Source organism: Euprymna scolopes, chromosome 19 (assembly GCF_053919585.1).
Source record: "Euprymna scolopes isolate OS-2025 chromosome 19, ASM5391958v1, whole genome shotgun sequence".
NCBI lineage: Eukaryota > Metazoa > Mollusca > Cephalopoda > Sepiida > Sepiolidae > Euprymna > Euprymna scolopes.
This window is the reverse complement of record NC_136500.1, coordinates 118313514-118336760: the sequence shown is the minus strand read 5'-3', so window position 1 is coordinate 118336760 and position 23247 is coordinate 118313514.

The following is a 23247-nucleotide window of genomic DNA, read 5'->3' as shown; positions in this document are numbered from 1 at the left end:
CTTCAATGTGTACTTCTATGTAGAATTGGAAGTGTCTTCCTCGTTCCCGTCTGTCTCATCACTACCATCATTGCCACAATTTCCTCTTCTATTTTCTGTAGGGAGAATTTCTGGGCTCATTTTATAAGGAATTGTGCACCTTTTCCAATTGATGTTATCTCATGTAATAGCTAGGTTTTTCACCTGTTTGATCCATTAAACCTGGCAAGAAGATCTTCAGCTTCTTTGGAAAAATGTCAACACAAATCATCGATAAAATAATATTTACACTTCTTTATTTCCAGTAGTCCCTTTCTTTTAGAAATTGATAGCACCGTTCTTAATCACATCCTGTCTGTTGGATTCGATCCGCCTCCTCATCGTTTGGAGAACCCAACTTCTCTTGTAAACTCCAAAAACCCAAATCCAGGCCTTAAAATTGTATATGAACACTAAGAAACAAGAGCAAGTAGAACTACATCTATCACAAAACTGACCAAACATTTTGGGCAAGATTATTTAACAATTTACAGAGAAATATAAAACCAGCCTGCAACGGAATTGGCACAGAAGATACTGCACAAATATATAAATACCTCCCATTGCAAAAAAAACTGGAAGATTGGGCCAATCAACAGCGTTCCAAGTATTTCCTGGGTGAACTTTCACAAGAATTATATAGATAAGGAAAGCTCTGTAAACGAGCTGAAATTATACCCAAGAATCAAGAGATCAATTACTTTATGTGGGTTGGCTGGGTACAATGTGTCGTTGATTGCCTCAGATTATTCTCTTTGGTTTGTAGAATATAAGAAGTTTTGTAAATGCTGTTCCAACAAGGGCCACCCTGGTTTGAAATGTTGGAGCTTCTGGCTTGTATTGGTACACCATTTTTAAGTGGTGGTATTTCTTTTGCTCTATGCAGTGCATAAGTTGTTATTGAGCATTATGGTTGTTTCTCTCTGCCCAAAGCCTCAAGATCGGGCCATCTGTTGTTTAGTAAACTCGGGTTAGTTGGAACTGTTAGAAACTCGCTCAATATATGTTACCGTGACATAGGTTGACATATATTCGGTGGGTTTTTAATAGCATTTTGTCTAGTTTTTTTTTTTAGTTTTTTATTTATAACACTTTTCACAAACTTACCGTGTTAAAGAGAGAGTCGGGCGCCATTTTGAATTTTCCAATGCATCGGTAAACACTATGTTTTTCGAGCTGAATAAACATGTTACATTGAATAAAAATACAAAAAATGTATCCAGTTTGGTAGAAAAGTAACTTATCTTGCCTTTGATAACATTTATTTGTTATATATTTGTTTTTTGACAACTTTTTCTAATCTATGTGTACAGTAATACAAACCCAATTTTTTTTTCTAGAGAACTTTGTTCCATAACGGATACAGGCACCATATGGTTTTTTGATATTTTCATTTTTTTAATGGCTTGATTAAACTGTACAAGTACCAAATAATTACTTTATTATATTCTGCGATCATTATTTGATAAATATATATTTTGAGCATCGGTATTCATTTTGCCTGTACCTATTTGTAAAAATAAAAACAGTAAAACACTGAAACAATAACAAAAACAAAAAACAATTTTGTATTTTATAAATAAAGAAATCAATAATTATTTCATAAATATATTTTTACTAAAAACAAATTTAAAAAAAGTGAAAAAAAAAAACTCTTAAAATATTACATATTATCTATTATTTTTGTAAAAAAAATTTCTAAATAAAAATTTGATCAAAACGTTTCTATTGTTACTTATTTTTAACTAAAACCATATGCAACCTGGTCTTGTCGTGGTCCAATGGAGGCCAATGTGAGATTTTCAGTTTACACCAGTTTTTTATTCACACTGGGGTGTTTCTTCCATTATGCCACATTTATTAATAGTGCTTAGATAGGTGAATCAGAAAGTGGCCATTAAAAATGATGATCAGAACTTTAATAATTCAACTTACTATTTTTTGAAGCTTATAACTACTTGAAAAATGTAATTCAAACCCTAATTTTTTTTCAATTGAAGGAGCAATGACAAAATAAAAAAAAAGATAACAAGTTTAATAGCAAATTATGCAATATTTGTTTTCTTAAGTCGGTTTTCTTTAAAAAAGATTTAAAGAAAATCAACGAAATTTTACTTCGATTATGAAAAATATACATAAATTCCAAAAAATCACTTACCTATAAAAAATTCTATTCAATATGTTCTTCCATTGTTCATTGTTAAGTATTTATCCATATTTATACTTATATTCCATGTCCTTTTTAAATAAAATCCTTTTTTCAACAAGGATCCCCCCAAATAAAAAACGCGAACTCATTTTTTGACTGTTTAAATAAAGGGAGACAAATCCCTGATTTTTTGCGGTGACTTATAAACGCCAGAATTAATATATTTTTTTAATGCGTGCTGTTAACCAAAATTAGTATTTTGGGGCCTCTATAGTTGAAAAACAGCACACATTATAAGTTTTTAAGATGTTAAATGAAAAACCTAGTCGACCTATTTTTTAAAATCTCTTAATGAAATACATGAGATTTTGAGTATTATATTTTATTTCTACTTTATCGAGTGATTTTTTTAATATCTAAAAAAAGAAAACATTGAATGAAATAGAAAAAAATGTTGTCAGCGTCCGGTATTTACTTGACGATATCAGTATAATATGAGCTTTCATTAAAAAAAAAAAGGTTTTACACTTTGGACTTTACAGGTAAATTTCCAAAAAAAAAACACTTCTTTTTTTGTTGTTTTGAATTAGAATATTTTATTTATTGATCTCTTCTCTTCAATTTCCGATATATAAAACTTTGGTACGTAAATTAATTATTTAAATAGACATTTCAAAATGGGGGGTGAATTTAAAAAAAAAGTTTGTCTAAAATATTATATTCGGTTTATGCGAAAGAGCATAAAATTTCATATTGACCCTGAAAATATCGTAAAAATTGAACCAATAGAAAAATTTTGATAGATTTTTAAAGTTTAAAAATTGAAAAAAAATTTCACTTGTAAAATTCAATTGATTTCATACGTTAAAAAAATGGTTGGTTGAACGCGTACCGGCACTTCGTAAACACTGTTGTTGTTTTTTTTATATAATATTTCTATTATTTTTAAAACAACTTTAATAGTTTATTTTGGAAGTATATTCCATACAGAAAATTAACAACCCACTTTAAAAAGAGAAATTACGAGTTTTTTATATTTTATTCGCAGTTTTCTGTTAGGGGGTGTCAAAATTCCCCCAAAATTCTGATACACCTAGCCAATCACATTGCAAGGAAAGAGAATATAAAAATATTTTCCTTTCGCTGCAGTCAGTCTGTCCACTATAAAAAGGAGGAAAACGCGCCAAAACCAGTCAGTTGAGTCCAGAGTCACAGTCAGTCAATCAGCATGGGGTAATGATCGGCTCCGTCGGATTTCTTTTTCCCAACGTTAAACAATCACTTTCGCGCGCATCATTTATCGACTTCTCCACATGGAAGCACCAACAGCGAGAATTAACATTTACATTTCTTATTTCATCATGTTTCCTATTAGCGTCCGACATTTCTCTCCTAAGATGTTACAAACATTAACTTTATGCCAAAAATCTTCTTTCCTGAACATTCTCACATCCTTACAAACGTTGAACACTTTAGCTTGTTTTTGCTTTCGTTAAGTTTGTTTTGTTTTTTAAATAAAGAATTGAGAATTCAATCATTTAAAATTTAAATCCCTATTGTTTGTCTGGTCCCTTCTCGCCACCACACACTTATTCCTAATATAACACTGGTGTCAGAAGCGTGCAGTGGGGAGGACCAAAACTCAGCCAAATTTACCCATACAAAATCCAATATTTATTAAACTACAGCTTCCCAAACGGACACTTCGCACCTGAAGAATCCTGTAAACAACTTCAATAAATCAACCACGCATATCCACGGACTTTCTAAAGAAATAATGACACTGGTCTCTCAAAATTACAGATTATTTTTTGTGAATAATAGCTCAAAAATCGAAAATTAAACAACTCGATTTTCTACGAATTGAACGCCAACAACAGTCAATTAGCGCAAAAAAACACACGTGGACCTTCTTCGGATTAACGGTAATAATGTAGCTAACACGTTGAGCAAACTGCAAAACTAACAGAATTCTACCTACATTACCAGGAGTCTTACGGTCCTTGGAATATGTCGCCATCGACACCATCAACAACAAAGCAAATACGTCGCCATCATCGCCATCAACAACACGGAATATCTGGCCATTGCAGTGGTCATTGTCAATGCCTATTAATGCAATATTTTTCATGCTAATCAGAGATACTGCCATTTTTCCAATGTGAGAAAAGTAATCGCGAACACCAAACCAAACAATGCTCAACTCAATGGTATTCTCTCCGATGCAAGAATCCCCAGCATCTTCACCAGAACACCACCACTCATCGTGGGTCAATCCCCAACATCTTCATTGGTCATCACGGGTTAATCCCTAGCAGCTTCACTGGAACACCACCGGTCATCGCAGGTCAATCCCCAGCATCTTCACTGGAACACCACCAGTCATCGCAGGTCAATCCCCAGCATCTTCACTGGAACACCACCGGTCATCGCAGGTCAATCCCCACCATCTTCACCAGACCACCACTGGTCATCGCAGATCAATCCCCAGCATCTCCACTGGAACACCATCTTCACCGGAAAAACACCGGACATTTATGGATATTACCTACGGAATTCTCACCCATATTCCATGTACACAAATCTAGATGAGATCTGGGGGAGCTTTGTTATGAAGTGCATATGAGATCTCATTTCGATTTTTGAAGGTTTCTTTGCGAGAAAGCAAAAAAATTAGCAGGAGCAGCGAATACATCATTGAACGTTTCAGTGGTGCGTACCGTTGCTGTAAACACCCACGCGATTTTCATGATTGTAAAAGCTAGAACTCGTCTTGTTTTCGCTGACGTGGTTGGAAGCGTGTTTTCAGCCAATAATCATATTACAAGGAAAGAGAATATCAAAATATTTTCCCTAACAGCCCTCGCTGGAGCCGGTCTGTCCACTATAAAAAGGGGGCAAATGCGCCAAAAACCAGTCAGTTGAGCCCAGAGTCACAGTTAACCAGCATGGGGTAATCATCAGTTCCGTCAGATTTCTTTTCCCGACATTAAACAATCACTTTCGCACGCATCATTCATCAACTTCTCCACATGGAAGCACTAGGAGTGTCAGAAGCCGCCATTCGAAACCAGTGAATACACATTTGATTATATAGACTCTCTCTGTTTTGAAGCTTATAATTAATATAAAAATGTAATTCCAAACCCTAATATTTTTTCAAAATGAGGAAAGGCCAAATTTTAAAATAATCAAAGATTTAACCAAAACAAATACAATATTTTTTTCATCGGTTTTCTTTCCAAAAGATTTCACGAAATCAACGAATTTTAACTGAAACCAAATCTAAAAAATATATATAAATGCCAAAAACTCACTTACCTATAAAAAAAACTAAGCAATGGGTGCTTCCATTGTTCATTTATAAGCATTGTCCATATTTATATTTTATATTCCATGTATTTTTTAAATAAAAGGATTTTTTAAAGCAAGGGTCCCAGAAAATCGCATTTTCGCAACTCGTTTCCGCCATTAGCTTAAGCCGTGTGGCTTAGGATTTTCAAGTTATCAAATATGGATGTCTCAAAGGGACAAAATTATTTCCAAAACGTAAAAACAACACGTTAGACCAAATACATTTCAAAAGAAATCTCGACAGTAACTATATGAAGAAGCAAACATTTAATCTAATAATAACGAAAAACACATTTTTTTTGTTATAAGCATATTTTATTCAGTTTTTTTAAATAAATGAATGTTTATGTATATACCAAAAATATTAAAAGAAAATTTTAAGATTGATATTTCCTAATTTTCAATGTCACTAAGATTTTACTCAAATAATTTCTTATAAATTTTTCAAAGATGTGAGGAATGAAGCAAAAAGACACAAAGAAATTCAATTTATTGAAAAAAAAGGAAATTGATTTTAATTTAAATTCAGAAAAAAAATTAAGATAAGTTTGAAAATGCCTTTAAAAACAAGAAAATAATTAAAATTTTCCGGCAGACATTTTGGATTCGGAATAAAAGGGTTTAAATACATTTCTAAACTAGAAAATAAGAAAATTCCAAATTTTCTTGGAAAGATTTAAATTTCAGGATAAAAAGTTTCCAATAATTTTTTTAACAAGAAAATAATTAAAATATTCCAGCAGACATTTTTAATTCGGAAGAAAAGGTTTTAAATTTTTTTTTTGAAACAAGAAAATAAGAAAATTCTAAATTTTCTTGGACAAATTTAAATTCCAGGATAAAAAGTTTTCAATATTTCTTTTTAACAAGGAAATAATTAAAATATTCCAGCAGACATTTTGAATTCGAAATAAATGGTTTTAAATAAGTATTTTTAAACAAGAAAATAAAAAAATCTTAATTTTCTTGGACAGATTTAAAATCCAGGATAAAAATTTTCAGTATTATCTTTTTCAACAACAAAATAATTTAAATTTTCTTTGTACAGATTAAATTCAAGATAAAATAATTGTTTCTTTTAATCAAGAAAATAATTTAAATTTTCCTGTGCTGATTTTAAATTCTGGATGAAATTATAATTTTAAAACAAGAACATAATTTAAATCTTCTTGTATAGTTTTTGGTTACTTGATCATTTTGAAATTTAGACATTTTTTAAGTACAATTAACAATAACAGTTATATATGATAAACGATGAAAAAGCAATTACTTTAAATATTACAAAGACTAAGATTTTTACTAAAACTAAAACTGATTTTAATTTGTAATTATGCAAAAAAAGAAATGGCAAGGATGTAAAAAAAAAATTTAAACCTAAGGTTAGATAAAAATTAATTCGTTATTTGTATAGTCTGCTGTTAATTCATATTTAGTTAATACCACCTCTTCCATTACTTCATCTTCCTTATCATATTCAACAGTATACTTGTTATTTTCAAAACTAATTACTAGACCGTAAAATTGTTTATCTACATTATTATCCTCCCAGATATGTAAAATACTCCTACCTATGATACTGCTTAACAAAATATCCCTAATTTCTACATGATCTGGGAACTTCTCTATCAATAGGTTATTAGGAAAAGATGGATGATTTCTTTTTAGGGTTTTTAATTCTACTTCTAATTGTTTTCTATGTTTATCTGAAATTCTTTTCTTAACAGTTTTATTAAATAATTTTTTTCATATTGAGTTTTTAGTTTATGATCTTCTGTGGTCTGTTTAATTGCTTAACTTATTAACTTATCCAGAAACTTTACATCTATTTTCCCCTTGGAGGACATCTAAAACCTTATTTCTATTTGCTTTGATGAGATTTCTTATTGTAAAAGTATCTAAAGTAGATGAGGACTGTTTCCTACCACTATACTCACCAAAGAAACTTTCTGCTTCCATAGTATGTAACCTGGCTGAGGCTAGAGCATCCGTTCTTAATCTATCTACCCTAGCAAAACTAGCTGTATACTGCCTTTGGACGACCGATGATAGCTTCTAAAGACTTTTTTATCATCGACGTAAACAAGTCACAATATTGAGAAGGAGGACGCCTCATCGATTTACCTAAGTCCTCATCCAAGTTAATTAGATTCCCGAAAAAATCAAAAATCCTTTCCAACACTTTTATGGATTTTGAACTGAAATTTTTAACTTATCAACCAAACCTTGCACTATTACGATTCCATCTGTGAATGTATACTGATCTTTTAGGAATGTGTAAAAAGTTTTCATTCAAGGACCTGAAAGAAGCTTACCTATAACACTTAAAACCCGTAACTCTAAATATGCTACTTCATTCCCAAAGGCAGCTTTTAAATCTTTGCACAAAAATTTAGTATTCGTAAAAGTCCTTAAAAATGCTAAAAAGTCTTCTCTATGTGTAAAGTAAACCAAAGCTAAATGAAAAATTATATAAATTCTATTACCTCTGTATCTAGTTGAAAATTTACTTCCTAATACATCCTTAAACTCTTTAATTAAACCTAAAGTATTATTATATCTTTCATAATTATCTGATGCCCTATACAATCCTTGCCACGAAGGACTAATTCACTAACACTAGCATCCTCCAAAATGCTTCAATTGCAGACATACCTCCTTTGTAATTTCTTCCAAAGGATGTATGTTGCAATTGAGCTCTATTAATTGCTTTCCCATTGCAATTCCAATATCTCTACAGTACGGTGATTGACAGCAGCTCTGTCTGTCGAACACGAGCCAATTTTTTCAATCAATTTTTTTATGCTAATTGCAGGTTCACCAAATATTTTAGAGTGTACCTGAGCCAATTTATTAATGCAGACATTGATGTGATTTGCATAGTCCTTTGCATAAACACCAGGTACACTCTGGACGGCTATGACATGGGTTGACTCAGGCGTTGTTACCATAAAATTATTAATATGTTCGCCATCCTTTGTGGTGGCGTCAAAAATCAGAGCAGACGCACCAGAGTTAAGGATTTTATCCACACTCTGCAATATACCTAACCCTGCTAGCATCTTGAAAACTGTAGCCGTGGAAAAAAATTTACAATCAACAGCGAAAAATTTACAAAATGTCTCTACCAATTGTGGCAAATTTTTAGTTGCCACATCATGCATTTTGCAAATATAAAATAAAATTCTGAAAAGATATTTTGAAGTTTTTTTTTTGGCAGCTGTTTTTTTTTTTAAATAGTTTGCATTGATGCATCACAGGTTGTTGTGCTGGTGGTGCTGCTGCTTGGGGTGCTTGGAGTACTGGTGCTTTAGGTGTGTCAGAAACCGACCTTACGAATGCGTGAAAAAATATTGAATAATTCGACCTCCTATCTTTCCAAGCTTATAACTACTTGAAAAATGTAATTCAACCCCCAATTTTTTCTCAATTAAAGGAGCAAAGACCAAGTTTATTAATAACGGGTTTAATAGCAACTTATGCAATATTTGTTTTTTTAAAATCGGTTTTCTTTAAAAAAGATTCGAAGAAAAAAACGAAATTTAACTTACGTCGATTATAAAAAATCGATATAAATTCTAAAAAATCACTTACCTATAAAAATTACTAATCACTGTGTAGGTCCATTCTTCATTGTTAAGAATTTATTCATATTTATATTTTAAAATCCATATATTTTTTAAATAAAAGAATCTTTTAAGTGCCTATTTGAAAAAGGCATCATGACGCAAGAATTTTATGTTTTTATCGAAAACCGTAAGTAGTTTTCTTTTATTGTTTTGAACTATGGATGGACAGAAGAAAGTAAAAACCACACGTTCGCGTTAGTCCTCTAGCCTTGTCCGTGAAGAAATATGTGTTCCCATAGGTTAAAAATAGTCAAATTTTACTTATAAGATTTTACCTTTAAAAAAGAAGACACTCGAGGAATGTTTTTCCTTTCTCAAAGAAATACATAAATTTTTGATTTATTATATTTTCATCCTTTTTTGGCGAGTGAATTTTTTTTTAAATATCTAAAAAAAAAAAAAAAGAAGAAAACATTGAATAAAATAGAAACAATTGTCGTCATCGTCCATTACTTACTGGACAATATAAGCAGAACATAGGCTTTCAATTAAAAAAATTGACGTGATTTAAAAAAAAAAGGTTTTACACTTTGGACTTTACAGGTAAATGTAAAAAAAAAACTTCTTTTTTTTGTTTTAATTTACAATATATTATTTATTGATCTTTTTAATAGACATTTCAAAGGGGGGGGCGTGAATTAAAAAAAAAACGTTTGTCTAAAATATTATATTCGGTTTATTGGAAAGAGGATAAAATTTCACATTGACCCTGAAAATATCGTAAATTTAACCAATAGAAAAATTTTGATAGATTTTTAAAGTTTAAAAATTGAACAAAAATTAACTCGTAAAATTCAATTGATTTGATTACGTAAAAAAATGGCTGCATGAAGGCACGCCGGCACTTCGTAAACACTGTTTTTTTTTTGTTCTTTTTAATAATATTTCTATTATTTTTTAAACAACTTTAATAGCTTATTTTGGAAGTATATTCTATAAAGAAAATAAACAACTCACTTTTAAAAGAGAAATTACGAGGTTTTTTTTAATATTTTATTAGCAGTTTCATGTTAGGGGTGTCAAAAATACCCCATCCCCCAAATTCTGATACACCTACTGGTGCTTTTGCAAAAGGACTTACGCTGAAACATTTTATGCGCCGATTTCTGGCATAAATTCAGTAAATCTCCAGACTTGGATTTAAAGAAAAATTTCCTGTAGCTTTTTAAATTTTTGCAGCACAGGATACAGTAGCAAATGGAACTAGGAAAACCATTTGTTACATTTTTTTCGGTGGCCCACTGGCCCACTCCAAACTTTTCAACATGGAAATATATTTCATTAACATATGTAATGTCTTTACCAAATAAAGGGAGACCACCGCAGGTGTCACAGGAGTTACGGCCCCTGGCGACATCCGGGGTAGGAGTCAGTCTGATATCCACCGAGCACGATATTCCTCATTCGTTTTCTCTCTCTCTTCAATCTCCGTCCATCCTACAACCTCACTATGGTAATAACCGATATCTAGCAAGTATCGGTTACTTACCATAAGGATTATCACATTGGCGACGAGGATAGAGTAATTTGCAAAAATAGACATAAGAAAACACGAAAAAAAAACAACAGCAAACAGTCACACGTGTTGCAAAACAAACATGGCTGCCCTACCTCACTACCCGGAATTCGACTGCGAGTCAGAAGCCAAAGCAGCAAGATGGACGAAATACATTAGCAGATTGAGGAACTATTTTATCGCCCACGACATAGAGAGCGATAAAAGACAAAAAGCAATTTTGCTAACGTTTGTTGGTGAGGCGATGAACGACCTCATTGACGAATTACCAGCCGAACAGACCACACTCGGAGAAAACGAAACCCACTTCGACAAACTCGTCTCGGCTGTACAGGCTCATTTCAACCCCAAAAATAACACGGAATACAACCGATTTGTATTCCGTAACATCAAACAAACAACGCCGAATGTAGAGGACTTCTACCGGAAATTGAAAGAAGCAGCAGCTACATGTCACTTTGCAGACGCAAACGCTGAGATAAAGTCTCAACTGATAACAGGCTGTTCATCAGAAAAAGTCCGGCAAAAGGGTTTAATAAATTCTAACATGTCACTACACGACTTGATAAATTATGCCAGGACGACGGAAACAATAACAGTGCACCTACAACAAATGCGCTTAGAGGACACGACAATACAAACTACTACTGCAGTAGTAAACAAAGTCACGTACGGACAGCGACAGACACGTGACCGTCCCCGGCAAATTCAGTGCAGGAATTGCAACGGAAAATATCCACATGAACGAGGACCAACGTCTTGCCCAGCATTCCAGAGCCAATGCACTTATTGCCGGAGATGGGGGCACTTCGCCTCTGTCTGTTTTAGAAAAATGAACGACGGGGACAGACAACGTAGAACAAGTCGTCCTCCACGTCCACAAGTCCAAACCAGCCGCCGACCGGTGAACTGCATCGAGGACAACCAGCAGGACTCAACCAGCGGCAGTGACACAGAATATGTGTTTCATACAGGTAAGATGAAAAACCTTCCCTGTTTTGATATATCTTTTGGCAATAGCCACCAAACGTTCAATGTGTTAGCCGATTCAGGAGCCACTATCAACATTTTGTCTGAAGCAGATTTCAAGTGTTTAAAACCGACACCATGTCTCCGACCGACAAAAACTGTGATATCTGGATTTGGGGTCAAGCAAACTACTCCAGTTCTAGGCCAATTTAGGACCCTCCTAGAGTTTGAGGGCATCTCCTGCCAAGCTAACATACATGTAATAAAAAGCCCAGAAAAACCTATCATTGGCTGGGAAACATGTGAAAAGCTTAAACTTTTATCAGCAAAAAAGCTCCCAGTTAACCACATCAGCAACTCTGACACACAAATCCCGCGGACAACTCTTAAGCTTTTGGAGGACTATGCAGACCTATTCAATGGCTTAGGTAAACTTAAAGAGAAAAAAGTCCATCTGCACATAGATGAAAATATACCACCCATCGCTCAGAGATACCGCAGAGTCCCCTTTCATGTAAGGAAGGACATAGAAGAGCTAATACAGAAAGACGAGAAACTGGGGGTGATTGAAAAAGCGGAAGGACCAACCCCGTGGGTATCCCCTATTGTGGTGGTACCTAAGAAAGACCAAAGTAAAATCAGAGTTTGCATTGATATGAGAGCGGCAAACAAAGCTATCAAAAGGGAACGTCACCCTACGCCCACACTTGATGAGCTGAAGGCCATTCTATCGGGAGCCAGTGTCTTTAGCAAGTTAGACCTCAATCAGGGCTACAACCAGTTGGAACTAGCTGAAGAATCCCGATACATTACCACGTTCGCAACACACCTGGGCCTATATAGATACAAAAGACTATTTTTCGGTGTCAACTCCGCCAGCGAAATATTTCAGGAAGAGATTAGCCAGGCACTCGCAGGGATTGAGGGAGCCATCAACATCAGTGATGACATTCTTTGCTTTGGATTGGACCAGCAAGACCACGACGGAAATCTCCAGAAAGTATTTCAACGACTACGCGAAAAAGGCCTAACACTGAATAGCAGCAAATGTGAATACAACAAGAGGTCATTGGAATTCCTCGGACACACATTCGGTAATGAAGGCATCAGCCCAAGTAACCGTAAAATAAAAACAATCCTCGAATTACCAGACCCCCAAAACGCGTCAGAAGTTTGTTGAGGATGACCAACTTTTGCGGTGCACAATTCATTCCAGACTACGCAACCCTGACTCATGAACTGCGTCAGCTAACAAAAAAAAACACTCAGTGGTCCTGGACTGAGCACCACACTGAATGTTTAAAAAACCTTAAGGAGGCTTTGAGTAAAGCATGCTCACTTGCCTACTTCGACCCTAACAAACATACTGAGATATATACCGATGCCAGTGTTGTAGGCATATCTGCTGTACTATCACAAGACGGGCGGGTAGTACAATTTGCAAGCCGAGCACTATCCACAGTTGAGCAAAGATACTCTCAAACAGAGCGGGAGGCCCTCGCCATCACGTGGGCATGTGAACACTTTCACATATATATCTTTGGGGCCCCATTCACGGTTCACACAGATCATAAGCCCTTAACATCGATCTTTAATAACACCCGCTCCCAACTATCTGCGTGCATTGAACGCTGGGTTTTGAGAACACAGCCATACAATATGACTGTCACATACCGACCAGGTCATGACAACCCAGCCGACTATCTCAGCCGCCATCCAGTACATCTACCACCAAGCAACAGGGAGCAGAAAATAGCGGAGGAGTATATAAACTATATTCTCTCAACGTCGACCCCCAAAGCAATGACAATTGATGAAGTTGCAATGGAAACTGCGAAAGACAAGACGCTCACTGCAGTCATTCAAGCCATCCTCACCAACAAATGGCAAGGTGCCAATGACGGCATAAACAAAGCCACGTTTCTCACCCTACATGCCAACCGTGATGAACTATCACTAGCACATGAGGACAGTATCATTCGGAAAGGGCGCCGGATAGTGCTACCTGAGACTCTACAAAACAGAGCTGCCAAAATAGCCCATGCCGGCCATCAAGGCATCGTGAAATCCACGGCCCTCCTCCGGGAAAAAGTCTGGTTTAAAAACATGCAGCCTTTAGTAGAAGAAAACATCAGGAACTGTCACACCTGTCAGATCAGCACTCACAAAACGGCAAGGGAGCCGCAGAAAATGTCCCTACTACCAGCAGCCCCATGGACAGAGGTTAGTGCTGACTTTGGACATCTCCAGAATGGGAAATATCTTCTTGTTGTCACAGACGAGTACTCACGCTACGTTGTTGTCGATATCCTGGACTCTATCTCAACAAACTCGGTCATACCCCGTTTAGACAAGATATTTGCCGAATTCGGGGTACCAGTATCCCTCAAAACAGACAATGGCCCACCATTCAACAGCTATGATTTCAAAACCTACGCCTCCGTCACCAGTTTCAGACACAGGAAGATAACACCTCTATGGCCCCAGGCCAATGCTGAAACAGAACGCTTCATGCACACTGTAAAAAAATCCATCAATGCCGCCTTAATCAAAGGCCAAAGCTGGAAGCAGGAGCTATTCAAATTCCTGTTAGATTACCGAACGACACCGTACTGCACCACCGGTGTTTCCCCAGCCTCAATTCTATTTGGCCGGACCATAAAAAACCGCCTGCCACACCTAGTTGCACCTATAGCTGGAGACCATAGCATTAGGGTACGTGACACTCAAGCCAAGAAAACAATAAAGAAATATGCTGACAGAAAAGTATACGTAAAGCCCAATAATCTGAGTGTGGGTGACACCGTCGTTGTAAAAAGCGACCACACTTCAAAGGCACACACCCCCTATCAACCTAACCCATTAACCATAACAAAAAAAAAGGGATCCATGATTACTGCCACACACAAGGACAACCAAATTACAAGAAATGCCAGCTTCTTCAAAAAAATCCCTAAGCCACTAAGAAACCTCACACATGACCCACCTGAATACTCTTCATCTGAAGATGAGGGACACATGCATGTGACAGCATCACCAAAATCTAAAGAAAACCAGGGACAACACTCTTCAAACCTCAGACGCTCAGGCCGCACAAGACGGCCACCCAAAAGATTTGATTGCTAAATGCTACAAATACCCCTGTACATAATAATGCATAATTATCATTTTCTTTCCCTTAGGTTGACAGATGCTTCCCTCCAACCCAGCAACGCAAACACTCCAGTCACACCACGCATGAACAAACTCCTTGATGAATATACAAAAAAAAAAAAATAATAATAAAATAAACTTTAAAAAAAAAAAAAAAAAAAAGAAGAGCATTGTAATGTCTTTACCAAATAAAGGGAGACCACCGCAGGTGTCACAGGAGTTACGGCCCCTGGCGACATCCGGGGTAGGAGTCAGTCTGATATCCACCGAGCACGATATTCCTCGTTCGTTTTCTCTCTCTCTTCAATCTCCGTCCATCCTACAACCTCACTATGGTAATAACCGATATCTAGCAAGTATCGGTTACTTACCATAAGGATTATCACAACATATAAATTATATGTCCTGTCAAGACTGGCTCATTGCCTTCAACTTTTTCAAATTGCTGTATAATTGAGGCAAAAAATGTAGGTTGTTGAGACTGAAAATAATAGAAAAAGAATCCTTTTCAAAATTGAATCTTAATTTTTCAGATTATATGAAATTTATAAAAAAATGTTTAATCAAATGTTGCTTCCATTACAAAATTCGAAAATGTTGTCACAAAACAAATATAGAACAAATAAATATTATCAAAGGCAAAATAAGTTACTTTTTACCTAACTGGATATGTATTTTTTTTTTTTTTTCATTCATGTGCGCACATTGATAGTTTCTGCCCGGAATGGGTAGGATTTTAATATTGTTTCCTTTTCACCCGCGTATGGTCTATGATCGTTTTTTCTTCTGCATTTGTCCTTTGGATATCCTGATGATGTCCCCTGCAATAGGGACGAAACGTTGATCTCCATTTTATAAATTATTTCGGTTTTTCTATCTCAAAACAACATAACACTGGACTGTATACACGCTGGGTCTGGGATTCATTCTGCCCTAACAAGCGCAAATATAATTTAATTTGGACATTAACACATCGTGCCCTAATGATCTGCTCGCCAGAAAAATTGGATGAGGAATTAAATACAATTACAGATGCTTTGTCCAATAATGGGTATCCTTTAGAGATGTAATTGAAACCACCATTAAAAGGAAAAGAGCAGATTTTTTACGAACAAAACCCAATATGGTAGATAAATGTCCGGTTTATATTCGATTGCCGCGGTTGGAGAAAGTAAGTGAAAAATTCACCAAACAAATTAGTTCAACTGTTTAAGGATGTTATTTTGCTTCAAATGTTCGGGTTGTGTATAATACAAAACCATTAATGGCTTCCAATAAAAAAAGATGTTCTACCCCTTCATCATATTAGTAATGTCATTTATTCATTTAAATGTGGTTGCGGTGCCGACTATGTAGGTCGAACGTCTTTAAAATTGGTAAGTCGCATACAACAACATGTACCGAGCAAAATCAGGAATGGAACACGCTACCGACGTTGTAAACAACACATATGGGTCCGCTATAACGGAACACTTTATTAAATACCGGGATTGTGCAATAAATTTCAGCATCGACTCTTTCTCCATATTCAGTCGAGCTCACTCCGTATATCATCTAAAAGTCTTGGAGGCTGTTCAAGTTAGCCTTAGGAAGCCTTCCCTTTGTAAGCAAAATGACTGCTTGTTAGGTTAGAACGTGATCAGCCTTTAAAATTCATCCCTATACGATTGCTCTTCCTCCTGTCTCTTTTTTTAGATTTTATCATTAAGGAAAACAAATTACTAAAAAATAAATCCCTCGATTCCAATTTTGATGAGTGAGGGCGAAACATGTCAATTGACTCGTTTTGATTTTTTGTTTTTCTATTTCCCTACTTTTATTTTTTAATCGCTATCCATTTTCATTTTCTCCTCTGTCTTTTTTTTTAATATAAAATGAATTCCAAAGGAATACGTTTTCTTTTCATGGTTGCCTTAATAAAGTTTTGTACCCCCAAGAAAATCAGGAAATATATATATATATATATATATATATATATATATATATATATATATAAGTGAAAGTGTCTGTCTGTTTGTGTGTCTGTCTAAATTTCCCTACGCAATAACTCTGTCAATTTTAAGGTTACAGACTCGAAATTTGATATACCGGGTACTGAGATTTGGAATAATCGATGTGATTGGTTTTCGGGCATAAATTTTGCGGACGACAACCAGGTTGTTGATCCATGGGGTTGGTTCTGTGACCCAGGCTATTACTCCTTGATCAACCAATTCATTGAGTTTTCTTTCTAATTCCGTTTTCAGTGGCAGCCTGCGGGGATTATTTTGTATAGGCTTGACGTTTTGGTCGATTTCGATTTTGTATTCGCCTGGTAGTTTCCCCAGGCCAGAGAAAACGTCTTCATATTTTCTGAGGATATCTTCTTTAGTAATTGTCCTTGTCTCGTTTACTTCACTCAGTTGTTGCACACATTCTGTATTAAAAGCTATCAGCCTCAGAGCTGAGCAAGCCTGTCCGGAAAGTAGTGAAGGTGAGTTACCCAGGTGTATCAGAATTTTTATAGGAATTTTTGACACCCCTAACACGAAACTGCGAATAAAATATAAAAAATCTCGTAATTTCTGTTAAAAGTGGGTTATTTATTTTCTTTATGGATTATACTTCCAAAATAAACTATTAAAGTTCTTTTAAAAGTAATAGAAATTTTTTTTTTTTAAACATTAATGAATTTTCCGAACTCAATATTTTTCAATTTTTAAACTTTAAAAATCTATCAAAATTTTTCTATTGATTCTTTTTTTACGATATTTTCAGGGTCAATGTGAAATTTTATGTTCTTTCCAATAAACTGAATATAATATTTAAGACAAACGTTTTTTTAATTCACGCCCCCCCCCCCATTTTCAAGTTCCTATTAAAAAGTAAATAATTAATTTACTCACCGAAAAGTAAATAATCAATTTACTCACAAATCGAAGAGAAAAGGTCAATAAATAATATATTCAAATTTAAAACAAAAAAAACGTAGTGTTTTTTAGAATTTTACCTGTAAAGTTTGAAGTTTAAAACCTTTTTTTTTTAAACCACGTTATTTGTTTGTTCTTTTTTTTTTTAATGGAACCTTGGTCCTTGCTCTTTTAATTGAAAAAAAATTAGGGCTTGAATTACATTTTTCGAGGAGTTATAAGCTTGGAAAGACAGGGGTTCGAATAATTCACGCCTCCCATTTTGAAATGTCTATTAAAAAGTAAATAATTAATTTATGTACCAAAGTCTTATATATCACAAATTGAAGAGAAAAGGTCAATAAATAATATATTCAAATTTAAAACAAAAAAAGAACTGTTTTTTAGAAATTTACCTGTAAAGTCCGAAGTTTAAAACCTTTTTTTTTTTAAACCACGTTGTGTTTTTGTTGTTTTTTTTTTTTAATGAAACCTTGGCCATTGCTCCTTTAATTGAAAAAAAATTAGGGCTTGAATTACATTTTTCGAGGAGTTATAAGCTTGGAAAGATGGGGTGGAATTATTCACTATTTTCAAGAAATTTCTGACACACCCAGTGCTTCGCACGCAGTTTCGTATTTAGTTGTAGCCGTAGCTACGTACTTCATAACAGACATGGATCTAACTTAATAACTTGATTTGAGCCCTAAAAAATAAATTTTAAGGGGGTCATAATAGGGGTCAAAGTTAAAGAAAAATTTACCTTTTTTTTTGCTCAGCATACACCTCAAAACATCCGGGCAACGCCGGGCACCCATATATATATATATATATATATATATATATATATATATATATATATATATATATATATATATATATATATATATGAGAGAGAGAGAGGGGGGGTTGAAAGATAACAGACCAAACTTACTCTCTAAAATCTCTTTTTGTGTTAAAAAATATTATAGTGAAAAATGTTTAAAAAAATTATTTTTTCGAATTTCAATTCCGAATATATTTACTAAAAACATGAAAACTTTAGAAAAGGGTTTGTATTACTGTACACATAAATTCGAAAAAGTTGTCAAAAAAACAAATATATAACAAATAAATGTTATCAAAGGCAAGATAAATTACTTTTCTACCAAACTGGATATAATTTTCGTGTTTTTATTCAATTTAACATGTTTATTCAGCTCGAAAAGCATACAGTGTTTACCAATATATTGGAAATTTCAAAATCACTTGCATTTGATGATGGTATTATCGAAGACGCCTGTTAGCTTTGTCTAGAGAATGATTCTAGGCACATAAACCTAGCTGAACTTGATGCCACATTGAAAGGAGTTACCCTGGTGCTTGTGTGGAAAGCCAGGCTACTACATATTATCACAGACTCTGCATGCAGTCATCGGTGGATAACCGATGCAATGCATTGACTGGAAGAGCACAGCTAACTAGACAGGCAGTGAGTGAGACGTTGATATGAAGACGGCTCACCATCCTGGTCAATACAATCAAAGAGTACAACTGACCGTAGATGTAACATTGATCAGGTCTGCAAGCAACAGAGCAGATGTGCTGACACGAGTACTACAACAGTAGCTACTGGCTGATACCGGGGAGATTCTGAGATGCTGCAACAACTGTGTGCAGTTGTCATGTGTAATATGGATGCAGATCATATCAGTGAGATTCATCAGCAATGCAGACACCCAGAAGTTAATTGGACGCTATATTTTACCAAGATGGTTGACCTAGAAGTAAGAAGGGCAGATGTAAAGAGAACAGTGGAAAGTTGCGAGGCATGTCAATCAATCGACCCGGCTCCGATACAGTAGAAAAAAGGGCAATTGGGAGTGAGTAGCACGTGGCAGAGAGTGGGCAAGGATATCACACATTAAGATGGCAATCACTTCCTCACCTTCATCGATTGTGGACCTACGCACTTCGCCATCTGGAGACCACTCGGGTGCCAGGACTCCTCCATTATTCACCAGCTGTCATCTGTGTTCTTTGAAAGAGGCATGCCCGAAGAGGTGCTGATGGACAATGACCCAGCCTTCTGCAGCCAGAGGAGTGGGGTGGGGAGTGCGGCTGCAACTGTAGTGTGCTTATGTGCCATCTGGCAACAGTATTGCTGAGAGGAGCCATCTCAGCATCAAAAGAATTGTGGCCAGGAAGCAATGCACCATCTCAGAAGCCGTATATTGGTACAATATCACGCTGAAGGATGGCGTCTCTCCAGGAACAGTGCTTGCAAAAACAATATACCAATACCGAATCCGAGAAAAGGGGATCTACTCCAACGAGGAAGGACAGGGGTCATATGGGGCCGAGTGACCGATGGTGTGAGTCAGCAGTCAGTCATGGTGGATGGTGTGACCCGTCATGTTAAGGACCTGATGCCGGCGATACAGTTGCAACCACCACTGGATGATGGGAGCGACTCTGGGTCTGAGGCCAGTCGGCCATCGCTCTGATTTGCACCATCTCCATCCTCATCAAGCAGCGAATTCGATATTAGTAGCCTCTCAGGGGAGGTAGTGTTCTTCGACCCTCAGAGTACAGATTAGAGTGCAAGTAAACAAGAGGCCTGCCTGCACAGTCCCTCTTCAAAGAAGCACCCGACGGAAGAGAACGCCACCTCCCTGCCATCTCTGTGATCATAAGATCAGTGGGGGGTGGGGAATAGAAACAAACATACACATACCTGTGAAGTGCCCACGTGTCTGCTTGTCATGCGCGTTGGACAGAAAAAAGAAAGAGCAAGATGGCGTCTGTGATATTTAACAGAAATGGTCTCATGTGATCTCGCGAGATTCACTTGGGTGAATGTAATATAAATCAGGTCGCTTGGAGGTGTGGGGAGGGAGAGCTTTGGCTGTTCAGACGCTAAACAGGTGATGTTACAAGACAGACGGTCACTCAGTGTGAAAGAGGTTACAGTTCTACAAATACAATATTTACTTTCTTATATGTTTTATTTATTTTTTATTTCTGTAGGAAAACGTGTGACTTACCTAACTAGCACGTGTGCAGAATTCAACGAGTCGGTCGTTGAACGAAATGAATGAAGAAGAAAGAAACAAAAACGGCTGCCTTATCTCTTTATATGCCTGCAATGTTACCACCTGATATGCAGATGAGATGCTCCTGGTTGGTGATAAAAGAGGGTTGATTTTTAAGAGAGCATGTTCATTTTGAAGGTGGATTTTGAAGAAGTAAGTTCAATCAGCAGAAGTACGTTTGCAGTTGAGAGAAGGTGCATTGTGTATACAGAAGTTTGGAAGTTTGGACAACAGTGTCAAATTTAACCAAGAAATTATTGATGTGAAGGGCAGAAGAAATAACACGCAAGTTCTTTGATTATAAGCTATTTAGACCCTTGGTGTGTGGTGACTCAAAAAGCAAAAAAAAAAGAAAAAGTGGACAGATTTGACTTTCACTTGATACCTGAGTTTGACGGATCTACTACTGAACCGTCTGTCGTCAAATAAGTTGAAAAGGCTGAGAAAATTTGTACTGTGTAAAATTAAAGAACCAGCAACAGTCATCCCTCTGAGGTTAACCAGATGGGGCCTATGCAGTTTACTAGCAACTCGGGGATGAACCAGGCTGGGATGAAATCAAGCAAAGCCTGTATACAGCATTTGGTACAGATCCGTTTGTTGCCTGGCAACAGTTCACGAGCCAACGACTTTACCCCAAGGAAACAGTTGACGTGTACCTAGCCGACCTGCAAAAGTTATTCGTACCGTTTTGTGGGGGCAACAACAAGATATTAAGCTGTGCATTTTAGTAGGCTTACCTGAGGAGATCAGTAAACTGTTGCAAGCATCGTCACAAATTAATGAATTGACAACAGATGAGTTATTAGCCCGGGCTCGAAACATCTGTAAGGAACAGGAACCAATCACAGCAGCTAGTATTCAACATGCAGCATTCGAACCGCATGGAGGATTCTCTCCCAGGTAGTAATAAATGTGCAAGCCCAGTGTGCTGTAAATGTAGGAAGGCCAATTATTTTGCCAAGGACTGCCGGAGTGATAGGGGGGGAGGTTTATATCCACGAGCACAGAGAAAAGTACAATGCTATCGCTGCAATACGTTTGGGCACATATCTCACAACTGTTCGGGAAACAAAGTTGGGAGCAAGGTACTATTACCACCCTTGCCCCCTGCTAACCAATAAACACAGGATTACCGGTCATTGGCATTAAAATTGACGATGTGTAGTGTTCGGCACTTGTAGACACAGGGTGTTCTCGGTCTATAGTTAGTGCACATCACTGTCAGATGTGGCGGGAGCAACCAGTAGGCATTATGACCATCAATGGCTTATCCTGAGCATGTTGTGGTGAAGGGACAGTTACGATCTGTACTGGGAAGGGTGACACAGCCAAAGTTGACATTCTGGTGATGCAAGAAAAACCTCTTGCCTATGACATGTTGATTGGAATTGATGCAATACATGCATTAGGAGGCGTAATCACAGCGGCTGGAGGTGTAATGTTTGGAGAAGGGAAAGAAGTCTGTGCAGCCATGTCTATTGAAGAAAAGGACTTTTGTGCTTTGATGACAATGAAAAGACGTGGACTGCAAAGTGGAAATGGATCATGAGCGAGGCACCAGATCGGCTGTGCAACATCGCTCCAGAGTATGCAGTTTCTACCAAGAATAGGATCGCATATGAAGAACTTCAGATGTGGATTGATAATAGTTGATTAATACCGTACCCACAAGAACGTCTGGGATCACCCAAAGGATTAATTCTGCTCATGGCTGTTGAACAACCTACTAAAGACAAAATTCGGTCTGTAATGGATTACCGAGAATTGAATCAACATGTTGATGTTTTCACTGAAAATGCAGATCTATGTTAATGAGGATATAATGTCTGCAGATGCGGTTCGAATAAAACTGGAATCTTTTGGGTTAATAAGCAAATATCCTAAAGGATGGGGTGCCTGTGTTAGGCCTAGAGATCTGGGAGGAGGGCAATACTTTGCGATGGAAGCAAGGGAGCCTGATTCCAGAGTTATCTAGTGTATTGACAAGGCACATTGTGTTTTCTATTTGCAGGAAATTAGTAGGACATCTACCTGTCTGTGGATGGCTCCAATCAGCAACAGGAGTGTTAAAAAGACGCGTAACTGCAGTAACCAAAGGATGGGACAACATGGTGGATGACACATTGTCCAAAGAACATAGGAATGACCCTGCCCGGGGTGAGTGGCAAGTATCTGGAAACAAACTAAATGCATGGGTTGATGCAAGTTCACTGACTACAGGTGTTGTGTTGGAACAATTAGGTGCTGTTGTGAAAGATATGTACTGGCTTTGTCCGAAAAATGATACTCAGCATATAAATTTGGCAGAACTTGATGCCATGTTAAAAAGGCTTAATCTTGCATTGCAATGGCAAACTAAGGTTGTGCATCTCCACACTGACTCATTGTGTGTTTACCACTGCTTGACCGACACCTTGATTGGAAAGGCTCGAGTTAAGACTAGAGCTGCAAGTGAGATGTTAGTACGAAGGAGACTGGCAATAATAAAGCATCTAGT